The 6,000-nt window shown below is 47.6% G+C and overlaps 1 pseudogene; it reads right to left on the reverse strand.

The window, feature by feature from the left end:
* Positions 1-4,288: 4,288 nt before the first annotated feature.
* LOC100344554 (mitochondrial carrier homolog 2 pseudogene) lies at positions 4,289-4,927 on the reverse strand (annotated as a pseudogene).
* Between the last annotated feature and the right edge of the window lie 1,073 nt (positions 4,928-6,000).

Consider the following 6,000-nt stretch of genomic DNA (forward strand, 5'->3'; position numbering starts at 1 on the left):
GAGAGGAGAGGAGAGGAGAGGAGAGGAGAGGAGAGGAGAGGAGAGGAGAGGAGAGGAGAGGAGAGGAGAGGAGAGGAGAGGCAAAGAGAGAGCAATCTTCCATCTACTGTTTCATTCCCCCAGATGGCCACAACAGTTGGGGGCTAGACCAGGCCAAACCCAGGAGCCAGGAGCTTCCTCTGGGTCTCCCATGTGGGTCCTGGGACCCAAGCACTTGAACCATCTTCTGCTGCTTTCCCAGGCCATGGCAGAGAGCTGGATCGGAAGTGGAGCAGCTGGGACTCAAACTTGCATCCATATAGGATGCTAGCATTGCAGGCAGCCACTTAACCTTCTATTTTGTGATGTTCCCACCCCCCCCCTTTTTAAGACTACTTCTCTTTTTTAAAAAAAGATTTATTTTTATTTATTTGAAAGGCACAGTTACAGAGAGACCAGGAGAGAAAGAACTCTTTCATCTGCTGGCTCACTCCCCAAATGGCTACAACAGCTAGGGCTAGGCCAGACCGAAGTCAGGAGCCAGGTGCCTTCTCTGGGTCCCCTATGGGGGTACAGAGGTCCAAGCATTCGGGCCATCTTCCTGCTGCTTTCCCAGGCAAATTAGCAGGGAGCTGGATCAGAAGTGGAGTAGCCGGGACATGAACCAGATTTACCCGCTACACCACAGTGCCACCCCAAGACTGCTTTTTGAGAATGGCGGCAGGTTCCCTGGCAGGATTGCTGCAGGGTTCATGTACAAAGGGTACTTTGTCATTGGGGTTCCACAGCAGCATCAGTACAGTGTCTGGCACATGACCGGGTCTGATACATGAGCTGTATAACACAAGTCAGGAGGCCACCATTCATGCTGGGAGCTATTGGCCATCTGCTGAGCCACTGAATCAACACCTTTGGGGTGCTTTTAAGGCCACATACTCCTGGGGACAGCTCCAGAACTATGGAAACAGAAGGTATCAAGGTGGGGCCCACGTATGTGGACATTTATCAAGATGCTTAGAGGATCTGGTATGCAGCCAGATTTAAGAACTTCAGGGGCCAGCACTGTGGCATAATGGGTAAAGCCGCCGTCTGGTGCCAGCATTCCATATGGATGTGGGTTCGAGTCCCAGCTGCTCCACTTCAGATCCCGCTCTCTGCTATGGCAGGGAAAGCAGTAGAAGAAGACCCAAGTCCTTGGATCCTGCACCCACGTGGGAGACCCAGAAGAACCTCCTGGCTCCTGGTTTCAGATCAGCTTAGCTCTGGCCGTTGCAGCCATTTGGGGAGTGAACCAGCAGATGGAAGACCTCTCTCTCTCTCTCTCTCTCTCTGCCTCTCCTCTCTGTGTAACTCTGACTTTCAAATAGATAAATAAATATTAAAAAAAAAAAAAGAAGAAGAACTTCAGACCCACATCTTGGAATTTGACTTTGTTAAGAACCCTCTTCTGGGGCCTGCGCCGTGGCTCACTTGGTTAATCCTCCGCCCACGGCGCTGGCATCCCATATGGGCGCGGGTTCTAGTCCCAGTTGCTCCTCTTCCAGTCCAACTCTCTGCTGTGGCCCAGGAGTGCAGTGGAGGATGGCCCAGGTGCTTGGGTTCCTGCACCCACATGGGAGACCAGGAAGAAGCACCTGGCTCCTGGCTTCAGATCAGCGCAGCACACCGGTCGTAGTGGCCATTTGGGGAGTGAACCAGCGGAGGGAAGATCTTTTTCTCTGTCTGTCTCTCTCTCTCACTGTCTATAACTCTACCTGTCAAATAAAAAAAATTTTTTTTTAAAAAGAACCCTCTTTCTTCTGTTCACTCATGGTTCTCAAACTTTAGTGAGAATCATGGAGACTTGTTTGTGCACAGCTGGCCTCCACCCCAGAATTTCTGATTTGGCAGGCAGGATGAGGCCTGAGAATTTGCATGTCTAACAAGCTCCCTGGTGATACTGCTGCTGCTGTCCGGGGATCATTTAAAAATCACTTAAAAACCACCATGCCACAAAAAAGCATATTTACACCATCAGGGTGCTTTTAAATACCTACGCCTGGGTGCTAGATAATTGTTTTTAAATAAAGACCTGCACTCCTCATAATTAGAATGCACTAGGGTGAGAAATTTCTGGTCTCCTTAAAGTGAACTCTGCTCTAACTCCAAAGTGCGTCCTAGGGCAGCAACATCCTCCCACCAGAGCTTAGGATCCTGAATCTGCATTTGGACAAGCTCCTCTGGAGACTCCTGTTCATGGAGAGCCTGGAACACTGCTCAGGTTTCAGTGTAAATGTACCTCCCGTGGGGCAGGCCTCCAGAGCGCACTGGTTGGACAAACACAGCCACAGCATCACTCAGTGCTTCCCATTCACCAGACGGGCAGCAACATTTCGCTGAGCGTGCAGGGCAGACAGAAGGTGTCCACCGATATCACTTGACTGCCCTTTAGGTGAGTGTAGGGGCCAGGGCTGTGGCATAGCGAGTAAAGCTGCTGCCTGCAGTGCCAGCATCCCATATAGGCGCCAGTTCGAGTCCTAGCTGCTCCACCTCCAATCCAGTGCTCTGCTAATGTACCTGAGAAAGCAGTGGAAGATGGTCCAAGCCCTTGGACCTGACCCCCTGCATGCACGTGGGAGACCCAGAAGAAGCTCCTGGCTCCCGACTTCGGATCTGCCCTGCCCTGGTCGTTGCAGCTATTTAGGGAGTGAACCAACAGATGGAAGATCTCTCTCTCTCTCTCTCTGCGCCTCCGCCTCTCTGTAACTTTGCCTTTCAAACAAATAAATAGATCTTAAAAAAAAAAAAAAAGTAAGTGTAGGAACTAAGATCAACTAACTGTCTGTGGGCACCCATGTGTGATGAGCAAGGGACCCTCAGCAGTGAATTCCCAGAATCTGAGAGAAGAGGATCCTAAACCAGAACAGAATCCCCTTGTCCTGGACAGGGATTGCCACTGGTACAGGGGAAGCAGGCAGGAGATTAGGAGGAGTAAGTGAACTGAGTAAGTCTCTCACGATTTCTGCACAAAGCAACCCTGCAACGTAACTCCACCCCACTACATGTCAGTCCAATGCACCCATCTTCCCATGATGCACCTATGTCTTATCAGGGACCAGGAAGGAGGAAACAGTATTAAGGCCATGTGGAAGTTAAAAGGCAGGTGGAGGCACCATGAAATTCTCAGGAAGCCTCACACACGCTAGACTCTGCCCAAACTCCACCCCATTTATATATTCAATTAAGGTAACACCCCTGCCAATAAAAGGGATTGTTACACATGGAAGTGGCCTTTTTGTCCATTTGGCCTCTTGCCCATGCTGTTGATCCTTCTCCGGCCTCCTCCCATGCACTTTCCTATTAGGCAATTCTCTGGCCCACTTACGAGGGGAGGGTATCCCTCCCTGTAGCCTTGCCTATGCGCATATGGGAATGCATGTTCACTCTCTCACTTCAAGTAAATCCTTTCACTTGTACACTGTATTTACTGTCTCTGCTTTTACTTCTTATCTCTGAGGGAACAAGAACTTTGAATAAAAACTGAAATACATATTTCCATAACATCACCAGTGTGTACTGATGCATGCGGATGATACAGTTTATGTTCCAAAATTAGGACTCAGCCATTTGGCCCTCTGCAGATTGTAAACTACATGGGCTAGAGGCTGACATGTGGTGGAGCAGGTAAAGCTGTCACCTGCAGCCCTGGAATCCCATATGGGTGCTTGTTCGAGTCCCAGCTGCTCCACTTCCAATCCAGCTCCCTGCTAATGTACCTGGAAAAGCAACAGAGGATGGCCCAAGTGCTTGGGCCCCTACACCCATGCAGGAGACCTGGAAGAAGTTCCTGCCTCCTGGCTTCTGGCTGGCCCAGCTCCTGACATTGTTGCCATTGGGAGTAAACCAGCAGATGGAAGATCTCTCTCTCTCTCTCTCTCTCTCAATTTCTGTCTATAATTCTGCTTTTCAAAAAAAAAAAAAAAACAAACCTGGGCTAGAAGGATCTTGAATGTCTAATACTATCAAGCATTAGGCTCAGAGCACTAAAACTAAATAGGATCATTTTGGCAAAAAAAAATTTTTTTGAAAGATTGATAACATCAAGTATTCCCTAGGGTATAGAGAATAAAGCCCTCATATCCTATTTTTGAAATTATCAACTGATGTACAACTTTTGGGAGGCAATTTGGAAAAAAAATCTCTCCAAATTTTATTATTTATTTGAAAGGCATAGCAACAGAGAGAGAGACGGGAGAGACAGACAGAGACACAGAGAAATCTTCCACCCACTGAATACTTCATTTTTGTCTTTTGGCCCCTGTGTGTGTGTGTGTGTTCCCAAGATTTAAAAAGTATGCCATGCTCTATAGAAATAAACATTTGCTCCTATAATTCCATGCATCTGGGATTATAGAAATGTCACTGTCCCTGCCCCATGTCTTCACATGAACATTCTCACATCACAACAAGTCTTCCCAATGGGGACCTTCTGGAAAAACAAACTATTTCCTTGAATCATGCTTCCCTCATTTTGTAGCATGCACCAGCAGTCTATCCAAGATCTATACACTGGGGAGAAAGGAGGGCATCCCCCAGCAAGCCCACAGTTGGTGACAGCCATAAGATGAGAGGTAAGCACAAAGGGGTAGGTCAACACGCTGGCAAAAAATCCTGTGACAGCTTGGGAATAACTCTTCATTTCATTTGTGGTGGACACCCCACTGTCCAGCGCCAAGTGTTGGCAAGGTAGGCCAATGAGTTTCAGAGCCACAAGGAAATCATGTCACCCAGAAAGTGAGGAATAAAGACCCGCAGAAAATCCTAGGATGGCTTCTTCCCGATAGATGGTTACTATGGAGTCACAAAGTCTGCAATACTTGGATTCTCTGCCAATGAGTTGCACCATCGATCTCAGTGTGACCACGGGGAAGGGGTGTGTGATGGGGGCAGCAGCTGATAGAGCAATCATCTCTCACGCTGTCTCTGATAACCCGATCAAAGGAAGACGGGACTTCTTTCTGTGCATTTCCAGGTCCCAACTCCTCAACCTTGTCACGCTCCTGGCAATGCTGTAAAACTTCACCATGGACTACAGTTCCAAGGACTCCTGAAACAGTCTTGGAGTTAAGCCTGTGAACAACCCACGCTTCCCATCCATGCTGGCAATGTGCTGAGCGTAACAAAAGAAACAAGGAAGCTGACATACTTGCTGCCCAAAAATATTGTTGGAGGAAGAGGCTCATACCCAACCTGGATGAGCACCTTTACATACATGAGCAGCTGGGACAGGGTGGTGAGACTGGAGCCCAGGGGTGTACCTGACTGGCCATCCGCCATGATGGTACCTGCAGATGGACCTTGGCCCCTGTTCTTTAATATTGCCTTTTATTAAGTACATGATTAAAGAAAACTCGAGATTCCTTTTTAGTAAATTGGTGCTAAACCAAGCAACCCTAATTTTGTGCCTAATCAACAATTTTTAAATGTAAAATATGTTTATGTTTAATTTGTTAAATTTTCTTACAGGTTTTAGTCAACATTTCAGTCTGTTTCTATTTCCCTCTCTGTCTATACCTTTACCTTTTAAATAAATAGATCTTTTTAAAAAATAAAAAAAGAATAGAATAGAATGTAGTGGTTAAGCACATTAGCCTTGGAGTTAATAGGAATTAAATCTTAATTCTGCCGCAACTAGCTATTTTATTTTTTAAGATTTATTTATTTACTTGAGAGGCAGAGTTACAGAGAGAAAGAGGGAGAAACAAAGAGAAAGAGGGTCCTTATCTGCTGGTTCACTCCCCAGATGGCTGCAGTGGCTGGAGTTGGGCTGATCTGAAGCCAGGAAACAGAAGTTCTAACATGTCTCCAATGCAGGATGAGAGGTCCTAGCACCTGGGCTGACCTCTGCTGCTTTCCCAGGCCATTAACAGAGAGCTGGATCAGAAGTGGAGCAGCTGGGACTCGAACCGGCACCCACACAGGATGCCAGCACCTCAGGCAGAGGCCTAGCCCACTACACCACAGCACTGGCCCCAAAACTAC

This window comes from Oryctolagus cuniculus, chromosome 6, assembly GCF_964237555.1.
Source record: "Oryctolagus cuniculus chromosome 6, mOryCun1.1, whole genome shotgun sequence".
In the NCBI taxonomy this organism is placed as follows: domain Eukaryota; kingdom Metazoa; phylum Chordata; class Mammalia; order Lagomorpha; family Leporidae; genus Oryctolagus; species Oryctolagus cuniculus.